Here is a 23431-nt window from a genome sequence, read left to right as displayed (position 1 = left end):
GCAAGCAGTGAACTCACAGACTCAGTCTGGGCTTTCAAAGACACCTCTGGAAGTATTCAGGGCTGTGTATCAGAGGTATAAAGATTGGAATCGGGAGGCACACCAGGAAATTGTTATCCTCGTCAGAATGAGATTCGTCATGCCTGCTGAGCCTCAGGGGTTCAGATGAGACAGGCTGAATGTGGGAGCTAGAAAAGACACTGATGCAACGGGAGGTTTTCAGGCTCTCGTGTGGGGACGTGGGGCGGTGAGCAAGACCCAGATTTCCTGGGGGTGGCTGATGGTGATGTCACGCGAGGAACTGGAAAGCACAGGGGGACGTCCGGTTGGGGGAAAGTTTAGTTCCGCTCAGCACACGCTGGGATCGAACGTATCGGGGACACGTAAACTCTGGAGCACGTAGTTTGTCTTCGCCGGTGTGGAGCCAGACAGACAAATCCGGACTGCCACTTCAGATTCTGTATTCTGATTCTCAGGATCGCATCCGAAGCCACATAGAAAGACCCGCCGAGAGCGCTCACGGGGAAAGGAAGAGTTCTTTGGACAGAAATCTGCTCTGTCACATACACCGTGACTGTCCTCTGTGCACCGGAGGAGCCCTTTGATGTGCATTTTTCTTCGCAGATCCACTGGGCCCACAGCTTGCTTCGAAAGGCTCTTGCTGGATTCAAATTTCTCTGCCCTTGAAGCAAAAACATGGTTTTGAACACTATCCGGGCAACAAGTTTTCTCTTTCTCACCGGACCCGGCATCGTGGGGAACATCTCTGTGTTTGTGAAGTATACGTGCGCTTTCTTTTCGGGCACTGCGCCGAAATCTGTACACCTTCTTAGCATCCACTTGGCTTTTACAAATACCGTGATACTTTTGTCCAAGGTAACGCTGAAAACAATAGCGATGTTTGGTGTGAGAAACGTCCTGGGTGACATGGGCTGTAAAGCGTTTGTGTTTCTGGAGAGGGTGGCCCGGGGCCTTTCGATCTCCACCAGCAGCTTCCTCGCCGTGGTCCAGGCCACCACCATCAGCCCCAGAGCCCCCCGTGCCCGCCGGCTTCAAGCCAGCATCCACACGGCACATCCTTCCCTTCTGCCTCTTCTTCTGGGTCCTCAACTCCTTGGTCAGCATCAACTTACTCTACTACGTCAGAAACACGAGCAGCCTAAACAGGTCACAAGCTAGCCACGGAAATAGCTGCTCTTACGTCCTCCCAAGAAGCCAGATCGTGAAGTGGACGTTTCCCATCCTCATGGCCCTGCGGGATTTCTTGTTTCTGAGTCTCATGGGCTGGGCCAGCGCCTATATGGTCCTTCTTCTCCACAAGCACCACAGGCACGTCCTCTACCTTCAGAAATCCAAGATCCTCCACCAGACCCCCCCGTGAGAGAAGAGCCACTCACAGTGTTCTCCTTCTGATGCTTTGTTTTCTTTTCTTTTATTGGACAGATTGTATTCTTTCTTTGGGCTTAAATTTCTCTTTAGAGAATGCTTCTTTCGTATTAAATATTCAAGAATTTCGAACTCTTGGTTATGCAATTCTCAGCCCGTTTGTGCTGATTCACAGAGACGGACATCAGGGTGGACGTTGGCATACTCAATAAATCCTGAAAAATGCCTGGTTTTTCACAGATCCCTTGGGTAGCAAGTTTGAAAGAAGACATGTTATGGCTGAGCATTAAAAAAAAAATGAAGCCTGGCTTAAACAAATTAAAGTATCGTATTATACAACAAAGCTGGTGACTAGTAGCCATGAGCTGACAAGGAAGGAGATTATAATAACCTCTGGGGACTCAGCCTTCTTCTCATGTCCATCCTGCCACCCTCGGGAAGAGTTAGCCAATTCCACTTTCTTTCTTATAAGATGTCTCTTTAACTATCATGCTTCCTGTAGGAAGGAGAAGAATCTGTCAAATTCCCTCAAAAAGCTGGTATACTTACTCTTTGACTTATACGCTTAACTTCTAGGAGGATCAAGAAGATAAATATTGCTCGTAGGAGATTTGTAGCCTAAAAACTATTACAAACTGCAGCAATTTTTTAAACACATCAACTGAAATATCTAGCCAAAAAGGGCTGTTTTGCTGGCTATGTGAAAATATCCTAGAGGATCCAGCCATACAAAGGAATTTTTGTTGAGCTTGTGAAAGAACAGGCGAGTTCAAAATGTATTGTTATGGAATAATATTCAAAGTGTATTTGTAATTAATAAGAGATAGTAATTCAAGAGCAATAGTATTAAAAAATGGACTGTAATATTTTTACTCGCCCTTAGCTCCATCTTTTACAAGAGTTCAAAAGACACTTAAAAGAGTGTTACCTGGTTTCAGAGAAACTGGGTAAGTGAAGCAAAAACTGGAACTTCCTTTTACATCTTTCTATATTTTCCGAGTTGTTAAATCTTTGAGTACGTATTTTTAAAAAATGAATTAAAATTTGTTTTGAAAATAATTTGTGACTTGTTGCAAGACACATTTGTTAGTGCCCTCACAGTGCCACAATAAAACCAGCCTCATCCTAGTATGCCATGAAAGAGTCACAAAATAATGTGGTTCTACATTAATTTACATAGGAAATCAATAAGATACCACATATCTATTTGTAGATTTTTTTTGTCAAAATTAAAACAAAGGAATTGTCTTGAAAGTAACCAGAGTTAAATGATAGATTACCCACTGGAAAGCAATGATTCTTAAATGACAGTGGATTTCTTAGAAGAAACCGTGCACCTGAGACAAAACTTCATTGATCATGTCACCCTACTAAACTCCTTCTCTAACTGGCCATCCCCAGTGAGACTTTGGAGCTCCGGGAATTATCGTCAGTTGAGAGCCAATGATCATGAATCTCTGAAAAGATGATTATATCCCTCATCTACTACACAGTTACCATAGTATATGACTGAATGTTCCTTTCGGGATGGCCGGCGGGAAGATTATCGGTGTATTTCTTTGGCAATGTAGTAGGGTTTCTTCCTGGGGGTCTGTCTCTCCCATCATTTAGGTGCCATGGGTGACTGAACTGGTTCCAGTCTGGGAATGGTTAAGGATCCATGACCATTCATGATTTGCAAGGGCTGATTCAAGTCAGATTTGTACTCACAAGGCCTGGAGTTTTTCTCCTTTTTCAGATCAAGAAAGACTTGAGTCGACCTCTTATATACATTGGTTCTAGAGAACCATAATCAACTAGTCAATGGCAAAGGTCTCTGTGAGTCAGACTATTTGATTAATGTCCATACCTGTCATTCTGCATTCAAATTATTCACACTATATTTAGGCATTTCGGTTCAATGACAAAAACTTCTGATGTAATTTCTTATTTGTAGGGAAGAACTTCAACACAGCTCTTCTAGGATGCTGGGGCTATACTCATGAATTTATTTGTCACAGCTCTAGCGAAAGGCATATTTTCTGGAACCCTCCTGGTTTGGATGAGCAGATCTTACATAATAAATACTTTAGAATTCCAATAATCCCAAATCTTGGGTTAACTTCCTCTACAGCATACTAAGAAGTTCTTGGCATTTCAGCTTCATTTAGTGTGGGCCACGTTTGGGTTCATCTTTCAGTCATCCAAGCTCTCAAACTGTTTGAGCCATTCCTAGCCACTTAGGCTAAAATATTGAATTCATAATCTCTGCTGAGTGAGTCTATCTCAATACATTTGGCTTTATCCATCTTTACACTCTTTTCACCTTGATCCTACACCCTTCAGATCCATTTCCATATACCTATCTCCAGCTTGGGCCACAAATTATCTTGGGACTGTTTCCAAAATACAGATGAAATGTTTTCTGAAATACATGTGGCTTTGCCCTAAAACCTATCTTGCTCTAAAATCTATTCCAAGATTTTAATTGCTCCGTATAGGATTTTGGACTGCCATAGTCATGTCCACCATATTTGGATCATCTCTACCATCAGCCCCTAATGGAAAATCTGACCCTTCGTGTCATACCAAATTTAATGAAGGCTATAAAGGTAGTTATGAATTTACAATAAATATGGGGGATAACAGCATATTCAAGGACACTGTGGAAATGACTAAAATTGAGATGTGAAAACTTCTATTACACAAATGTGCTTCTTTCTTGAGAAAATAAATCGAAAGAAATAAAAAGAGAGGAGTGAAAACTTGATAGCTAACAAGAGACTTAGATATTTTAAAAGAACACAGTATAAGATCTTATTTCTTGTCTACTTATTTTCTTTTTAAAAAAAAATGTTTATTTTGAGAAAAAGTGTGATCAGGGGAGGAGCAGAGAGAGAGGGAAGGCGAGAGAGAGAGAATCCCAAGCAGGCTCCACACTGTCAGTGTGGAGCCCAACGCAGGGCTTGATCTCACAATTGAGTGAGATCGTGACCTGAGTCAAAAGAGTCAGACGCTTAACCAACTGAGCCACCCAAGCACCCTTTTTATTTATTTATTTTCATCCCGTCTTATTTCCTTGAAGGAATAAAGTAAAAGTTCATAATTATTGAACACATGTATAAATGAATGAATGTCCAATTATCAAATAAGTAGTGTAGCAAGTAAGTGGGAAGAATGATTCTTATCCATGATGCTCAATAGAGCAAACGTAAGGAAACACAACTAATGTGCAAGCATGAACAGAGGAGAAGAAAATAGAGTCAGATACCAAACTGAAAGAAGGATTTTGGAAAGTGAGAGAAGTTTTAAATGAGAGCTATGGGCCACTTTGGCTAGATTGCCAAGAACAAATATTTAAGTATCCGTGACAGCTTAAAAACTAATATTTCACAACTGGCTCAACTGATTGACCCACCATAACAAACCACTGTTCATCTCCCCACTTTTTGTCCATACTGGACATATCAAGAGTGTCACATATGGTGATGATTCTTTCTCCAGAAGGGGAAATGAAATACCTACTTGGATGACTTGCAGTCAAGAAACACCACATCCATGTAGTCTGGTATATTAGTATTCTATTGCTGCATAACAAATGAACACACATTTAACGACTTAAAGTAACACAAATGTATTACCTCATAGTTTCAGAGGGTCAGGAATATGGCCTAGCTGCCTCTTCTGATTAGTGTCTCACCAGACACAATTCACAATGTCAGCTAAGGTTGCGGTCTCATCTGAGGTCTTCCTAGCTCGCTTGATGGCTGGCAAACCTCAGTTCCCTGTTGTTTTAGAACGCAGACCCTCAGTTCCTAGAGGACACCCCCTGCCACGTGACCCTCTTCATAAGCCGTTCACATCATATCTGTTTACTTCTTCAAAGCTAACAGGAGAGCCTCTCCTACTCTGAATATGTCTCTTTTGGACCCTCTTCCAAAAGGCTCACCTGATTAGGTCAGACTCACCCAGGATAATCTGTCACTCTCTCTTTTGTTGTTGTTGTTTAGTTTTTATTTTGTAATCATAAACGTAGCTCTGCAATCCAGCTAGACTTGGAGGGGAATCAGGAAACTAGGGGCCCCATAGAACTGCAGCCAGAGCACAAAGATTGTAGGATATTTTGAGCAGATGGGGGTGAAGGACTGCTCCCCTGAGCGACAGAAGGAACAGTCTGGCAGTTTAGATACAATGCGAGTCAAATGCACTAGATTTGTCCGCAGTCGACAACGGTGATCTTGCTGCTCTTGCCAATGCTGGACCCAAAGTGTTCCCTGGCTTCCACAACATTCGTGCCCTCTTTCATCTTCCCAAAGACCACCTGCTCACCATCACACTCAGTGCTGGCAGCGCAGATGAAACCTGGGAACCATTCGTGTTGGGTCCAGCGGACCATGGATGAGATGCCAGGATTCCTATGCTTCAGGATGACATTCTCATCAAGTTTCTCCCCATAAGTGGGCTTGCTGCCAGTGCCATTATAGCGTGTGAAGTCACCACCTTGGCACATTAATCCCCAATTAATCCTATGAAAGCAGGAAACTTCATGACCAAGTCCATTCTCCCCAGTGCACAGAACACAACAATTTTCCATTGTCTTTGGAACTTTGTCTGTAAACAGCTCAAAGGAGATATGGCCAAATGGCTTGCTATCCAGGGTGATGTTGAAGAACACAGTGGAGTTGACCATGGGCTGGGCCACACAGATGGCTCCAAGGTGGTAGCATCTGCAAGGCTTGATCTCTCATTTTTTATTATTAACTCAAAGCCAATTGATTAGGGACCTTAACTACATCTGAAAAAAATCACTTCCATTTTGTCATATAATATAATTCAATCATGGTAGTGTAGGAGCCAAGGCCAGGTTGTCCCAAAATGTACCACAATGGCAGACTGATTATTTTGAATTAAAGCTATTAGAGAAACAGACAGTGCAGAGGCCTCAGACCTTCTGCTCTCTCCCTGAAAGCAGGAAATAAATCTTTCATATGAAAGATACCCACCATATACTAAGAAGTAAAAAGAAATTCTTGTCACCAGAGATGGAAAATTTAAGAGTGGAGAAAGCTGTATAAATGGCAGAGAAAGCTGTTATGTTTTTACTAATCTACTATCTCAGCCCAAATTCCACTTAGAAGTCCTTACTAAGTAAAGTTCTCAAACATCTGTTTTCTTTATCCTGTCAATTACTCAAAAATGTATTATTTCTTTGTCTAAAAAGTATAAACACTGCCTGCCTTGGTCATTTCTTTAGGTCTTAATTTTATTATTGGTAGTCCAGGCACATGTAATAACTGTGGTTGGTTTCTCCTATTAATCTGTCTCACGTCAACTTAACTCTTAAGCCAACTGGAAGACCTTGAAGGGTAGAGGAAGAATTTTTCCTTCCCCACAGTAGTGAAATCCCACCATATCCAGAGGTCTTGCCCATATTCTAGGAAAGAGGATTACACCAGGTCTGCACACCAGAGAGAAAAGAATCATGGGACTCATCACAGAATCCTGCCCATCTCCCCTTCCACTAGTTTACTGTTTTCAAATCAAATAATCTAAATCTCAAAATTGATTTTGGTAGCAGTGCCGGAAACATGAGAGATACAGAAGAGGGGCTGATTGTACATTTTCCCACTGAAAGAAGTTAGATGAGAGCATGGCTGGAAGGGAAGAAGAATGAGGGCCATCAGGCAGCGGACTGAAAAACTAATCTGTACTGTTCAGTCAGGACAGTCAGTTCTCTGGGAGCAAGTAGAATGGAGAAATGGGAGACACTCCTGGCTTATGTCTGGTAATGTTTTACACTTTCTTCTGGGGGGTGGTTTTATAGACATGTACAGTTTGTAAAGATTCATTGGGCTATATAAGTAAGCTATATGTGGTTTTCTTTATGTATATTTTACCTCAGTGAAAATAAAACTTAAAATGCCTGGACTATGGAAATTCTTTCTGAGCATATTCATATGCCTGGAGACTATTGCTGCTGACTGAAGATGCTATGTATCACGTAAGTGTTTTTATCAAAATAACAAAATTCTGGGCGTGCCTGGGTGGCTCATTCCATCGAGCATCTAACTCTTCATTTTGGCTCAGGTTGCGATCTCACGGTTTCATGACTTTGAGCCCCGGGTCTGGCTCTGTGCTGGCAGCACAAGAACCTGCTTGGGAATCTTTCTCCCTCTCTCTTTGCCTCTCCTCTGCTCACGCTTTCTCTCTCTCCCTCTCTCTTTTCCCCTCCCCTGCTCTCACACACACACACACACACACACACACACACACACTCTCTCTCTCTCTCAAAATAAATACACTTAAAAATAATAAAATTCTGCCTCTCTTTAATGTTACTTTTTCTTGGGGCACCTGGGTGGCTCAGTTGGTTAAGCATCCGACTTCGGCTCAGGTCAGATCTCATGGCTCGTTGAGTTCAAGCCCCATGTAGGGCTCTGTGTTGACAGCTCAGAGCCTGGAGCCTGCTTCGGATTCTGTGTCTCCTTCTCTCTCTGTCCTTCCCCCACTTGCCCTCTGTCTCTTTCTCTCTCTCAAATATAAACATTTAAAGAATTTTTTAAAAAGTTACTTTTTCTTCAGTGCATTATAACCCATATCAGGCTGTTATAAAAACCTGAGTGGTAAAATTTAGCCAAGTTGCCAGTAAAATACACTAGATCTCAGAAACCCTTTATCTGAAAAATGGGGATGATACTAATGACATCATGACTTTTACAAAGGAAAACAGGAGGAATATTCCAGAGCACATAGTTCACAGTCTGTACCCCGTAATCACTCATTAATTTTATGGAAATGAATAAAGACCACTCCATGATTTACTAATTAGAACTCTGGACCCCGATTCTGACAATAAGCTGAAAGTTGAACCATTACCATCTCTAATTAAATGGATTCTTCCCAAATGTTGAGCAGGTCATTGAGAGGATGTGACCACTGGTTGACTTGTGAGCTGGACCCTGGCGATGGGAGCTCCTTACTCCTTCCCCTGTCTTTGGAATATGTGTTCTGTTTGCCTTCCCTGTTTCCAGAAGCTGCCTCAAGGACACAGCTTTGAGATAGTGATGTGGTGTTGAGGCCACCTAGACACTATATGTGACTGAACCCAGTTATGACCTCTACATAAACTTTTAAGATTTGGCAGGCAGGTGCAGGGATCTTCTTGTCGTAGACCACTGAAGACAAGCCTAGTATGTAAATTTTCTTGCTAACTAGAACTGCTACCTACCAACCTGGAGTGGACTGCCTCTCTCTTCAGTCTCTCCCTGCCCTCCTCAGATTATCCCCAGGAAGCTCTTGAGGTTGCCAACTAACACCAACACATGTGTTTGATTCCAGATGAACTGCTGTTTCCCTGAAACATGCATGAATTCTGCATACCTGACTTCATGGGCAAACTAAGCACAGGGTTAGCAGTGACTACCCTTGTCCCTGGTTCCCTGCCAGCCCAGGGACAATTAAGGTAAAACTATGTGCCAGAGAGCAAAATGCACATGAAACTTGGAACAGATGAAATCAGTGTGAATAAAGAGGCTGGGACTTGTAATTAAGAGAAATGACAATTTTGTGACACCAAGTTCATTAATGGGAACACTCAATTAATTAGTGCAAAGTATTTATTCTTTTCATACACTTTGAGGGGGGAGAGAAAGAGAGTGAGAGAGAACGTGAGCAAGGGAGGGGCAGAGAAAGAGGGAGAGAGAGAGAGAAAATCCCAAGCGGGCTCCATGCTGTCAGCCCAGAGCCCAACGTGGGACTCCAACACACGAACTTTAAGATCATGATCTGAGCAGAAATCAAGAGGTGGATGCTTAACTGATTGAGCCACCCAGGTGCCCCCATTATTGCAAAGTATTAAAATTCTAAAGATATTCCTTAAGATATACATTTGGGGGATTTGAATTTTTCCATTGTTGCCTCTCACCTTTATCACCCGCTTTTGGAAGCTATGTGATAACACAGTAGGCTGGAGACAAGAGGAGACTGGGTACATTTCTTGAAGAATACCCAAAATAAAAATCAAGAAATACAAAGTGAGAGTAGGGATAGAAAGAAAACTACTTCCTTGGAGTTTTATGATGTTGTAGTCACTATGTGCCTCAAAAAACTCTTAGAATGTTCAGTGGTGGAAAACAACTCAAAGTTGTAATTGAGGTACCTGCTATCACTCCGTTTAGGACTTGAACTCTGTGATTAATTAATTAAAATTCAAGTTAGTTGACATACAGTGTAGTCTTGGCTTCAGGAGTAGAACCCAGTGATTCATCACTTACATATAACACTCAGGGCACATCCCAAAAAGTGCCCTCCTTAATGCCCATCACCCATTTAACCTATCTTCACCCGCCCCCCCAGCAACCCTTAGTTGTTCTCTGTATTTAAGAGTCTCTCATGGTTTGCCTCCCTCTCTGTTTGTAACTTATTTTTCCTTCCCTTTCCCTCTGGTCTTATGCTAAGTTTCTCAAATTCCACATATGAGTGAAATCATATGCTATCTGTCTTTCTCTGACTGACTTATTTCACTTAGCATAATACCCTCCAGCTCCATCCATGCTGTTGCAAATGGCAAGATTTCATTCTTTTTGATTGTTGAGTAAAGTACATTGTATATATACACCACATCTTCTTTATCCACTCATCAGTCGATGGACATTTAGGCTTTTTCCATAATTTAGCTATTGTTGATAGCGCTGTTGTAAACATTGGGGTGCATGTGCCCTTTTGAACCAGCATTTTTGTATCCTTTGGATAAATACTTAGTAGTTCAATTGCTGGGTCATAGGATAGTTCTACTCTAAATTTTTTTGAGAAACCTCCATACTGTTTTCCAGAGTGGCTGAACCAGTTTGCATTCCCACCAACAGTGCAAGAGTGTTCTCCCCTTTCTCTGCATCCTTGCCAACATCTGTTGTTTCCTGAGTTGTTAATTTTAGCCACTCTGACCAGTGTGAGGTGATATCTCATTGTGGTTTTGATTTGTATTTCCCTGATGATGAGCGATGTTGAGTATCTTTTCCTGTGTCTAGTAGCCATCTGGATGTCTTCTTTGGAAAAGTGTCTATTCATGACTTCTGCCCATTTCGTCACTGGATTACTTGTTTTTGGGTGTTAAGTTTGGTAAGTTCTTTATAGATTTTGGATACTAACCATTTATCCAATATGTTATTTGCAAATATCTTCTTCCATTCCGTCAGATGCCTTTTAGTTTTGTTGTTTCCTTTGCTGTGCAGGAGCTTTTTATCTTGATGAGGTCCCAACAGTTCATTTTTGCTTTTATTTCCCTTGCCTCTGGAGACATGTCAAGTAAGAAGTTGCTGCAGCCTAGGTCAAAGAGGTTGCTGCCTATTTTCTCCTGTAGGATTTTTCTGGTTGCCTGTCACATTTAGGTCTTTCATCCATTTTGAATTTATTTTTGTGTATGGTGTAAGAAAGTGGTCCAGGTTCATTCTTCTGCATGTTGCTGTCCAGTTTTCCCAACACTATTTGCTGAAGAGACTGTCTTTGGGTCACAAATCAGCCCTCAACAGGTACAAAAAGATTGTGATCACACTATGCACATTTCTAGATCACAACACTCTGAAACTTCAAATCAACCACAAGAAAAAAATTTAGAAAGCCTCCAAATATATGGAGGTTAAAGAACATCTTACCAAAGAATCACTGGGTTAACCAGGAAATTAAAGAAGCAATTTAAAAATACATGGAAGCAAATGAAAAGAAAACACGACCGTCCAAACCCTTTGGGATGCAGCCAAGTCAGTCCTAAGAGGAAAATACACTGCAATCCAGGCCTATCTCAAGAAGCAAAAAAGGTCCCAAATACAGAACCTAACCTCACACCTAAAGGAACTAGAAATACGGCAGCAGAGAAAGCCCAAAGCCAGTAAAAGAACAGAAATAAAGATTAGAGCAGAGATAAACAATATAGAATCCACAAAAATAGTAGAACAGATCAATGAATCTAAGAGCTGGGTTTTTGAAAGAACAAACAAAATTGATAAACCACTAGCCAGAGTTCTCAAACAGAAAAGAGAAAGGACCCAAATAGATAAAATCATGATAGAAACAGGAGAGATCACAACTAACACCACAGAAATACAAACAATTATTAGAGAATCCTATGAAAAATTATATGCCAACAAATTGGACAACCTGGAAGAAACAGACAAATTCCTAGACACCCACACACTTCCAAAACTCAAACAGGAAGAAACAGAAAATTTGAACAGGCCCATAACCAGCAAAGAAATTGAATCTGTTATCAAAAATCTCCCAACAAATAAGTGTCCTGGGCCACATGGCTTCCCAGGGGAATACTACCAGACATTGAAAGCAGAGATAATACCTATTCTTCTCAAGCTATTCCAAAAAAATGGAAATGGAAGGAAAGCTTCCAGACTCATTCTATGAAGCCAGCACCACCTTGATTCCAAAACCAAACACACCACTAAAAAGGAGAAGTAAAGGCCAATATCTCTAATGAACCTGGATGAAAAAATTCTCAACAAGATACTAGCAAATCAAATTCAACAGTATATTAAAAGAATTATTCACCATGATCAAGTGGGATTCATTCCTGGGCTGCAGGGCTGGTTCAATATTCGCAAATCAATCAACGTGATACACCATGTTAACAGAAGAAAGGATAAGACCGTATGATCCTGTCAATAGATATAGAAAAAGCACTTGACAAAATACAGTGTCCCTTCCTGATAAAAACCCTCAAGGAAGTTGGGATAGAAGGAACATATCTTAACATAATAAAAACCATATACGATAGGCCCACAGCTAATATCATCCTCAATGGGCAAAAATTGAGGGCTTTCCTCCTAAGGTCATGAACACGACAGGGATGTCCACACTCGCCACTGTTGTTCAACATAGTGCTGGAAGTTCTAGCCTCAGTAATCAGACAACAAAATGAAATAAAAGGCATAGAAATTGGCAAGGAAGAAGTCAAACTTTCACTCTTCGCAGACAACATGATTCTCTACATGGAAAACCCGAAAGACTCTACCAAAAAACTGCTAGACCTGATACAGGAATTCAGCAAAGTCACAGGATATAAAATCAGTGTACAGAAACCAGTTGCTTTTTTATACACCAACAATGAAGCACCAGAAAGAGATCTCAAGGAATCGATCCCATTAACAATTGCACCAAATACCATAAAATACCTAGGAATAAATAAACCTAACAAAAGAGGTAAAAGATCTATGCACTGAAAACTACAGAAAGCTTATGAAAGAAATTGAAGAAGACACAAAGAAATGGAAAAACATTAAATGCTCATGGATTGGAAGAACGAATATTGTTAAAATGTCGATACTACCCAAAGCAATCTACATATTCAATGCAATCCCTATCAAAATAGCACCAGCATTCTTCACAGAGCTAAAACAAACAATCCTAACATTTGTATGGGACCACAAAAGACCCCGAATAGCCAAATGTTGAAAAAGAAAACCAAAGCTGGAGGCATCATAATTCCGGACTTTAAGGTACATTACAAAGCTGTAATTTTTCCAGACAGTATGGTACTGGCACAAAAACAGACACATAGATCCATGGAATAGAATAGAGAACCCAGAAATGGACCCACAAATACATGGCCAACTAATCTTCGACAACGCAGGAAAAAGTATCCAGTGGAAAAAAGAACCCTATGTTTAAAAGGCAGACAAAGTAACCTCTGAGGAGATTAACTCCGTGCTCTCAACCCAAACAATATCTCCTCCCATACATCCCAGGAAAGATTGGGACACAGTTTAGAAAAACCAGTGTCATAGCAGATGGTACAGGAAACTTTCTCGGCAGAGGTGGATGGCTTCCTTGTGCGGAGGGGGCAAATGGGAGGTAGTGTGGTCTACGTGGTAAACCGTGCAGGGTGGGCATTCTCATCTTGTATCGTTGGGATCGGCACAATCAGGGGGGGAGTTTTGCCCCTATTACCAGATACAAACATTATCAACGAAGGGTGACCATGGGTCCAGAGGCTAGGCAGGAGATATCTGCAGGGTGCCAGACCTATTTTAGAATGACAATAATGAGGAAATCTATGGTAGGGGTGACAGAATGTGTGGGCGACGTCAGCATAAGGATTTGAAATAAACACAATACAAATTCTGTAAGTCACAAAGGAAGAAAATGGAAACCTGATGCTGGAATAAACAGTTACGAAGAAGAAACAGCCAGAGACACTGGCTCTGGATGGGAAATGAATGAGTTTTTCGACAACTCGGTAGACTATCAGATAAGACAGAGGGCAGTATACCCAAAGATCAAATGAGTGAGCTAGAACATTAAGTCAAAGAACAATCTTAGCAAGCATTACAACAGAGGCATCAAAAGGTAGAAACTAAGATAACTTTACGAAACACAACAACAAACGAGGCCCAGAAGGATAGAACAAAATAAGTGGAGAGACAGCATTTACAGAAACAGTGCTCCGGTCCTTGGATCTATGGTAGCTGGTGGCCCTGGACCTGGAGGTAGCCTCGCTCCTTGCCTGGGGTAATCTTGGAATCTGGGCGGTATGTAGTGCCTGATTTCAGGGCTGTCCGGGACAGCCATGAATGCCACATCCTATGCCCTCCCCTTGCAAGGCGTTGAGTAATTCCAGAGGGCCAAGAGTCACAAGTATGTTCCAGTTCACTCTAGAAAGAAATGCAACCCCAAGGACAATTATGACACGTGTCCATAGGAGAAAATGAGGTCAGCACAGTGTTCTAGCTCTGAGGAGTCCATGTGCGCAACAGGCCAGGGGGTGAATCGGTGCCCTGTCGTTCTCTCCAGATCTGGCCTGTTAGTGGGTCTTTAGGAAGAACTGGAGTAGACAAACAGAAATAAAGGGTGAGATTACCAAATCAGATGGAACCCTCAGGAGACAGAAGACAGGAAAACTGATGAAGATAAAGAGTGAGAGTTGACAAGAATATCAGCCATGTCCCGGGTCTTGTCTTTGATTAGAGAAAAATGTTCAGAAAAACACCGATAAGAAACTTAACTGGGTCGACACACCATCTTTCTGAGGAGCTGACATTTCAAATGTCTCTCAATCCTCCTGAAAAGCCGAAACCTTCTAAAGCTAAGGACAGACACAAGAGGGAGACAAACTAAGCATTCATCCGCCTGCATTGCCTTTTTCAGAGGAGGAAATTTTGTGAGACACTCAGCAAACAGGGATGCCAGTCTATAAAGAATTTGGAGACAGCTACTTGCACTAAAGGGTTAAATCTTTGAAGGGCTCTGTGCTTAGTTCTAGCAGAATACAGAGGTTTCAAAGGCATAAACCAGATGAAGCCATAATGACCTGTGCTTGGGGTACAATCTGGTTTTAGGGCACCGAATATTACAATCAATACCTTGACCAACATGCCTACTCATGGTACCTAACTGGGCCCTCGCGCCCCCCAGACAATAGAAATTGACAAGAGGCGGAAGGGGCCATCCAGGCAGGGTTTGGTTGGGGCTTATGCTGGAGCACAAGAGAGGCTGGGTCTCTGAGGAGGGGTCAGAGAGAGCTTTATAAAGAGGCGTAGGTGGGAAAAGAATGACTTCTAATCACACAGAGGAGGGGATTTCTTGGCTCCTGCACACGTCAAGGTCATGCTTCTTCATGCGTCTTCTAGCATGTTAAATCTCAACCCTTGGGCAGTACTTTTTTTTTAGTATTTTAATGAGGGGGAAACGGGGGTGAAACGTTAGCGCCGTGGTCCATCTTGGGGCTCACTGGTTTGGCCCCACCTTTACCAGTCTTCACAGTCAGGACATCCCTTTCAATGAGCATGCTGCCTCTGCGTTCCTGCAAGATACGCTACTCAAGGGCATATCTTTTTCTCTCTGTGAAGGCAGCCAAGAAATGCTGGATTTTGTGGTTGGGGTGAGGGGACCCAAGTCCAGTCCTCACTCCGTCTTACTTATGAGAAAGCAAGTTTTTAGGGGACTTGTTAAAGAACATGTCAAACAACTACCTCTGTAAAAGTAAACCATAGAAAATTAAGATGGATGTCCCGTCAAATCATTTGTCATACCCTACAGCATATCATGAAATTTAGAATAGAGTCCAAATGTATTGTTTAGATAAGAATACCGATCAAAACTAGAGTACTTTCCTAATGTAAACTTAATTGGGTTCAGTGAATCACAGATTAATCTACGGACAGAACTCACGTCGGAGTGGTTCTCATATAACAGATGGGAAAAAGGATGAAAAATTTAGTAACATGAGCCTAAGTTTAGAAGTGATCATAAGGCCCCAAAATGTGTATTAGTTGTCATTGAAAGATAGTTGCATTGATTAAATAGCCAAGAAGACTGTGGCTCATCTTTTTGACTCGGAAAGTGTGAAGACAAAAAAATTCCCTCTGACGCTTACTTGCTTGGTACCATGATCGCTTCTTTTTCCAATCTAATAATTATAGAATAACGGGAAGGATGAACCTAATGAGGGGAACTGTTTTTAATTCTGAAGGTATCACACTCAGTGCAACAAAATAAAATTGAAAATGTGTATTAGTTCCAGGCATGCGTGTTGGTTCACATGGATTTAAAATGTGGCTTAGATACACCAGCTAATGTAAACTTTGACTTTAACCAGAAGTTTTTGGTAAGTTAATAAACGCATCTAACACTAACGTCTTGGTGCCCGTGAAACATTAATGTTAAGAAATCTACCTCGGATCAGTGGAACTTCTGGGAGCTGAAAACACGCTTTGGTCTAGGAGCCCCTCGGTAATGATAATATCTAACTTTCAAAAAGGAAAGAAGTGAGAAGAGGACAACTCCAGAATAAGAATTTTTCTAACCTAACTTAATTCAAAGTTAGATGGAAATGAGTTAAACGACTTAGAATAGTTTAGCGAAGTGGAGCAACGGAAAAAGAAAATGTCCAAATTTCCTACAGACCAGCCTTACCAGCAAGTGACGTCATGGTGATTGCAACTGTCACCAGACCTTTCACACAAACAGCCTTTCCAACTGTTCATTCATGTAGGTGATTGGCGGGGAATTAAGTTTCGGGGAACAAATTCTTTGTAAACAGAATGAGGGTAATTGGAATCTATTTCTTCTTATCTGAAAATACGGAGGGGCCCTGCACGTAGGCGGCTCGTTGGTCTAGGGGTATGATTCTCGCTTCGGGTGCGAGAGGTCCCGGGTTCAAATCCCGGACGAGCCCGCTTCCTTTTCAACCAATTGGATTCAGAGAATCAAGGAAAAGAAGTATTTTCCCAAATATTCTTGCCAAAAAGACTGGGCTCTCACCTTGCTAACAGTGGCACTGTTCTCGGAGGAGCTGGGCTCTGAATCCCGGATCTCCCGGACGCGAGGCACACGACGCGGTACCCGGCCGCCAGCGCCTGTGGGTCCCTCCGCCGCCACCGAGGGAGCCCGGGGCCGCGGCGGGCGCGCACGCGCGTGCGCACACCTGGCGCGGCTCGGGAGGCGCGAGTAGCGTCCCCTCGGAGCTCCCGTGCGCGCGCGCAGTCGCGAATTCCTGACTTACGTTGTCGCCTGGCAACGGGATGAGCGTCCACGACGCGCTGCATCCGCCGCTCCCAGGACGCGGAGCAAAGACGCGCCCCGGTCCGCTGCTGGCGTGAGACGCCTGCCGCTCTTTTCCTGCGTTGTCGCGGTTGTTCATTCGTTTATTCGTTCCGCGAGTGAATTTTCAGCGAATACTGCAGGTCAACTGTGCTGGGTGCCGGGGGCGCAGTGGTGGACAAGAAATAAACTAGTTTTTGTATCTACGGAATTTCACATCACAAGTAGCTAAATATTTACCATGTTCACGCTTCCTGGGACGAAGCACAGCATTCCCATAGAAGCGTGGAGAACCAGGGCCGACCTGTCCGCTCCAGGGAATGTTGCCCGCCAGGGTTTGTCCGCCAGGAAAGAGAAACCAGAAGGAGCAACCCCTGCCCCATGCCCGAAACTTAACCAGTACTTTCTCCTCTGCCCCAGGAGATGCGCTCACTTCTGAACTGTTGAAACGCTCGGGTACATTGATGAACATGAATTTAAAAGACGAGACAAGAAAGAAAGAAAGAGAGAGAGAGAGAGAGAGAGAGAGAGAGAGAAGGAGGGAGGAAGGAAGAGAGAGAGAAAGAAAGAAAGAAAAGAAAAAAGAGAAGAAAAAGTGGAGAGGAAGGTATTAATTCACTTAGTTTACTCGTGCTAGCTGAATTAAGTTATTTCTTTCTAATAACCGTGTTGTGACCCAAACTGAAAGTGAACACACACACACACACACACACACACACACACACACCCCACTCCAATTTCTTTCAAGGCTCAACTGGCCCAGCTCATCTCAGTATTCTGAAAGACTGGGTCTTTTGTTACCTTTCTGATCAGTTGAAGGCCCAATAGGCTTGAAGACGCAGATCATCGTTCAGAAGTGGTGCGTAACATATTCTCTTTTTACACACGAAACATGAATTTAAAATTTATTTGTAATTTAAAATAATTTTATAATTTGAAGTAGATGGTGTCATTCATTAAGTTTGCAATTCAAAGGAACTTCCTCCAAGCTTTGCCCTTCAAGAATGTTCTCAGGATTCAGGAAGTCAATTTTATGCCATCTAAACCAGAGATTGAATAATCTTCTTTCGAGGGATTTTATTATCCCAAGAAGGGTGAGTTAAAGATACTGTCTGATACTAAAAGGCACAGGCAGGTCATTTTACAGTGAAGTCTATCGTCAATAAGCTGGACTCATAATCTGTTTCCATTTATTTTTAGGGCCTCATTATAACAATACCCAGCAACCAAAGATCACCTGACGTCTAAACTTAAGTGTCTAATATGAGAGGGATAAAAGTGAACTTAGAAAACATAGAGGCTAATGTAATGCAGAGAGAAGAAACCTTCTCAGGAAAGTTATTACAGGGAGAAAGAATGCTGTAGAAAACAGTAGCTTGGCTACAGGAGCCTCTTAAAATTGAAATTGTGAGTGTAGAAATGAAAAAACTTAATGGAGTAGCTGGAATAATTTTCTTCCAGAAGACGGAGTAAAATATGTAAAGGGAAACTCCAGCAGTCATGTTCCCTAGGAGACCCCCAAATTAGTTGAAACTGCCGCCTATACAAAAACCTGCACGCAATGCTTATAGCAGCTTTATTCACAATTGTGGAAACTTGGAAGCAACCAAAATGTCCTTCAATAAGTGAATTAACAAGCTGCAATACATCCATACAATGGAATATTATTTAGTGATAAAAAGTAGTAAGCCTTGGGGGCGCCTGGGTGGCTCAGTCGGTTAAGCATCCGACTTCGGTTCAGGTCATGATCTCACAGTCCGTGAGTTCGAGCCCCGCATTGAACTCTGTGCTGACGGCTCAGAGCCTGGAGCCTGCTTCAGTTTCTGTGTCTCCCTTTCTCTCTGACCCTCCCCCGTTCATGCTCTGTCTCTCTCTGTCTCAAAAATAAATAAACATTAAAAAAATTTTTTTTAAATAAAAATAAGAAGAGTGTAAATAATAATTTTTAAAAAGTGGGGGGACAAAAAAGGGAGACAAAACACCCTGGAGGTTTAAAATCCAAGGTAAAAGAAGTCCCAGGAAAAAAAAAAAAAGAAGAAAGAAAGAAACTAGAGAGCACATGAGAAAATCAAAACAAAAAAAGTCAAGCTAATTTCCCAAACTGAAATACATGATTTTGCAAATTTAATGCTGTAATAGAGCTCTGAGAACAATGAATGAAAATAGAAACACACGAAGGCATATTTTTCAGACATTTAGGAACACCGGGGACAGAGAAATAATCCTGAAAGAGAAAAAAGCTAATTGCAAATGAAGTATCAGTAATTAAAATGACTGCTTACTTCTCAAAAGCAATACAGGAAGCTAGAAGAAAACAGAGAACGCTTTCAAAATCCTGAAGAAAAACTTCCCCAACCTAGCATTCCATACCCAACCAACACTCAATCGAACGTCAGAGAAACATAAAAGATATTCTCCAATACCCAAATATTTAAAAAATCTAAATATCATAAGAGAACAGTGGACAATATTTGCCAGTCATCACAAACAAGCAGCAAAGACCAACTCAAAAAGACTATGATATAATTGGAAGAGAGATAGATCGGAAGCCTGTCCCTATACGGTGGTGGTTAAGGCGAGGAAACAAGATGAGCCTTTTTGTGTGGTGAGTAGTCAATCGAAAATTCTAAACTCGAAAAATCAGTAATAGAGGAAGCATCCGTATCAGTCAGAATACAATTCTGGCTTTGTAACAAAGACCTCAACCTACTGTAGCTTAAAGGAGGCGGACGTTACTCATCTCTCACATGATCGTCGGAAGGTACAATCGAGGCTGATGCTCTGGCCCCACGGTGTTGGTTCCAGTATTGTACCTCGTGGCTCCCTCCTTCCTGCGGGGTTGCTTCGTGTTTCGTGACTCCTTCTTTCCCGCGGTGTTGCCACGTCCAGCAAGCACACACGGTAGGAGGAGAGCAGTGGAGGGTGTTCCTTTCCTCTTCTGGGCATAACCTGCACGTTTCACATACACCGACTCTCCAACGCACTGGTTTCGAAACTGGTCACATGATCCCACTTAGCATCAAGGAAAGTTGTGCGTTCCGGACTTCTCGTGGGTGGCTCTGAGCCCTGCTAAATGTCCAACCAGCCATCTCTGCCGTAGCATCCGATTTGGAGATACGCCGGGAAAAGCAAACACCACCACAAACCGAAAGCCAAATGGCTGAAAATCTTTCCCTCTCGCAAGGGGGAAAGATGAGGAAGAAGGCCACGTATTTTTGAAGTACTTAAGATTTTTAAACGTGTGGTTAACTTTGATGGGAAAAGATGTGAACTGAAAAAATAAGCCTGAAGCCGAGAACAAAGGTGTGGATTAAAAAAAAAAAAAATCCATCCGGGTTCAAATGGGGCAGGGGAGGAATACCCCATGAGGGAAAAAGGTCTTGTTGGAAAGAGGGGAAATAGATCTTTCTTGATACTGAATCGGGAATTGGACCGAGCGGAGAAAACAAGGCAGAGGGAAGTGGGTGAAGTTAAGCATGAAGATCCAAGCAGGTCAGCGCTGCAAACACTAAAATAGAAGGTTGTTTTCAAGTAAGAAGAGAGAAGGCTTCTCTGTCGCAAGCAGAGTCGTCTTGACTCAAGAAGATGTTAGTGGGACCCAAGGTAGAGTGTCCTGACCCTAAGAGCGTGAGAATCGGCGGGGATCCATTCCCGCAGGATCCCCCCCATGCTCCCTGTTGTACTTCCTATGATTGATTTTCTTGGGCTCGGAAAAAAAAAAAAAAATCTTCATGACCACATTCCTGCTCAGATTCAGGATTCTCCCTGATGGGTCACACACATGCTTCAGCGCTCCGGCCACAGTGATTTCTCAACACTCGTCTAGACACTGTCGGCCCCCCCGGCCTTTGCTCGGGCCCTGTCCTCAGTGAAGGACACCCTCTCTCCTGGCCAGCTCTAGAAAACTTCCTCGGCAAGACTCACCTTTAATACAGCCTGCTTTCCGCAGGCATTTATGATTCATTCTGATTAGTCATAATCAAGCCCTACCCATGTTCCCTTATGTGCATTGTATTCATTCTGTGAAACAAATTTTTAAAAAGCAGTTGAAAAACCTTTTTGCAACCTTCCCCAAATAATCTTCCCGCTGGGAGTGACTCTTGTAACTTTTTTTTTTTTTTTTGCACCGCATCCTTTGGAAATCAGGCGCAAGTCGGGCCACCTGTCCCCCCTAAGATGACCCAAGAAGCACACGGGGATTTGGGGGGAATCGGAAGTCGCGGCTCCTCTGCCGGGATGAGCGGGGAGAGAGCCCCGCGAGTGAAGGGCTCTGTCTGCCCTGCGCAGTGCCACCCTGCAGGGTCGAGGCGGTGACGACACGGGGTAGAGTTGCAGCGCGGCCCCGCTGGGGCCCGTCGTCTAAGCTTCCGGACTGTCTTCTTAGCCGCGAATTCGGAGTCCGGACTCGCCAGGCTCCCTGAGGTCCACACCAGGGGGACCGGCTCTGGGAGCCCCCGCCCGCGGCTGGCTCGGGCGGGTGGCGCCCTCGGGCCGCAGGGAGGGGGGGACCGCAGACAGGTGCCAGGCAGCCGCGCGGGGGGGAGCCCAGGCCCAGGCCGAGGTGCTTGCGTCCCGGCTTCGCCCCCGTCGCGACTCCTGGGGGAGCTGAGCCTGCTTTTCGCGTCGCGACTTTTCCAGTCCGGTCGTGGTCCATTCGCGTGGGAGCCAGAGCTGGTCTCCCGGGCGTCCCCGAGCCGCCTCCTGGATCCCCTGCGTCCAGGACAGCCGGGAAGCGCCCGAGTGTCAACTCTGAAATAAAGTACTTGGACACCGTGGTGCGTCGTGACGAGGTGGCCGAGTGGTTAAGGCGATGGACTGCTAATCCATTGTGCTCTGCACGCGTGGGTTCGAATCCCACCCTCGTCGGTGAAGGTATTTTAGCGAGGGGGAGCGGGAAGGAGTGCGTGCAATTTCACCTTGGCTTTGGTTGTCAATATTGTCTGTGTGGAAGGCTTCCTTTCGGGTCCCTGAGGAAGGAGAGGGTGGGAAGGAGAGAAGCGAAACACCCGTGAAAAATTCTGCTCCCTAGAAATCACAAAGATATGGATGGCCCTTTATTAACACTTGAAGGCTGTACTGTTTTACCGCTTATATTTCGATCTGCAACTCTCCTGGAGCTAATATCGATTTACAGTGGAAGGAAAAATCTATTGGAGTATTTATTTATTGATCTATCATCCACCTGTAGATAAATATAGTCATATTGCTATTCAAACAGATCACTTTTACCGTGGACATCGAATGGCCCTGTCTGTGTGGTTCTTTTCAGGTATCTACTCTTGACTTGTCTGTTTTACATACTCCGCTGTCTTATTTCTAGAGCTTTGTAACAAGTCTCAACCCCTTGTTCCTATTCCAGATTTGCCTGTTCTAAATTGCCTTTTTGTAGTTCCCTACACATTTTAGAATCATTATGTAAATGTCTGCCCCAAAAAAGGGGGGGAGGGGAAGGCTGATATAATTTTGGCTAATAATGTTTGAATCTATAGAGCAGTTTGAATACAATAGACATCTTTAAAATATTGAATCTTACAATACATATTAGACCCTTCAATTATGTATGTCTTCTTGAATTTATCTCAATAGTGGCTTGTCCGATTTGTCTACGTAGAAATATAGCCCGTATTTCACTAGATACGTTTTAGGTATTTGTATTTAAGTATCTGAATTAGGCTGTAAAATATGGCATATATGAATATGTTGTTGTATATGCTATTAGGTTTTGAAATTTTATTGTGTATTAAAGCATTGAAATCCAGTGGATTTTTATATACCAGTCATGGAAAGCCTGATAATAGCTCATCATGCGGGTGCTGAGTTGAAAAGACGACATCACAGACACATGGTCTTGCTATGGAAAATGCCATATTAGGAAAAGCCGAGGCCCCATCAGGAGATGCATACAGGCCATCGGACCCCAGGGAATGCGCAGTCCGCACTAGGTACGTCGCAGCACACAATTTTCGGGGAAGAAATAGCGGGGTGGGGGAAGTTGAAACTGAGATAGGCTTTTTGTATTGGAGAGAGAAAATGTTCTACTGAAAGGCACTCTTACTGTGCGGGTGAACATTCCGGACAGGAGTCACCGCTTAGTTAATTTCTGGCTCCCTGAAGTGGGTCGAGGAGGGAGGACAGTTGCCAGGTACAACAGAGGACCCACCTTTGCTTTACGCATAGAAGCTGTCTTTTGAGTAAATCTGTTGAGAGCATCCGAGGGCACCCTCTCCCCCTCCAGGACCTAATGATCCACTCACTAGGTAGGCTTCCTGTGATACATGCACTTTACTGCGGATATAAAATTGATTAGAAAGTATGGACCAGTTCACTGAACATTGATGATACAAAAGTATATGACATGAGCCTTATGGTTTAATTAGTGGACTTAGGTTGCTGCTTCGATATGAACATCTACGAGCATCTTGCTCATGGAGATTCTCATCCCCCAAAGCTCATTGCAAACTTCTTGGAACTTTAGCAGAACAAAACCCAAGGGGCTGCTGGCCTCTGGCCCATGTGTCCGTTT

The 23431-nt window shown here is 43.1% G+C and overlaps 2 non-coding genes and 2 pseudogenes across 2 annotated transcripts; 3 read left to right on the top strand and 1 right to left on the bottom strand.

The window, feature by feature from the left end:
- Positions 1 to 495: 495 nt before the first annotated feature.
- Positions 496 to 1605, top strand: LOC121020356 (putative vomeronasal receptor-like protein 4; annotated as a pseudogene).
- A 3967-nt stretch (positions 1606 to 5572) lies between these two features.
- Positions 5573 to 6314, bottom strand: LOC121020360 (peptidyl-prolyl cis-trans isomerase A-like; annotated as a pseudogene).
- Positions 6315 to 16471: 10157 nt separating this feature from the next.
- TRNAP-CGG (transfer RNA proline (anticodon CGG)) lies at positions 16472 to 16543 on the top strand. Its single transcript has one exon. It is a non-coding gene; the product is annotated as a tRNA-Pro (tRNA).
- A 5149-nt stretch (positions 16544 to 21692) lies between these two features.
- TRNAS-GCU (transfer RNA serine (anticodon GCU)) lies at positions 21693 to 21774 on the top strand. Its single transcript has one exon. It is a non-coding gene; the product is annotated as a tRNA-Ser (tRNA).
- The last annotated feature ends 1657 nt before the right edge of the window (positions 21775 to 23431 follow it).

The sequence above is a fragment of the Herpailurus yagouaroundi genome, unplaced genomic scaffold, assembly GCF_014898765.1.
Source record: "Herpailurus yagouaroundi ecotype Mexico unplaced genomic scaffold, PumYag 250, whole genome shotgun sequence".
In the NCBI taxonomy this organism is placed as follows: domain Eukaryota; kingdom Metazoa; phylum Chordata; class Mammalia; order Carnivora; family Felidae; genus Herpailurus; species Herpailurus yagouaroundi.
Note: the sequence above shows the minus strand (reverse complement) of the source record. Positions and strands in the feature narration are given on the sequence as shown.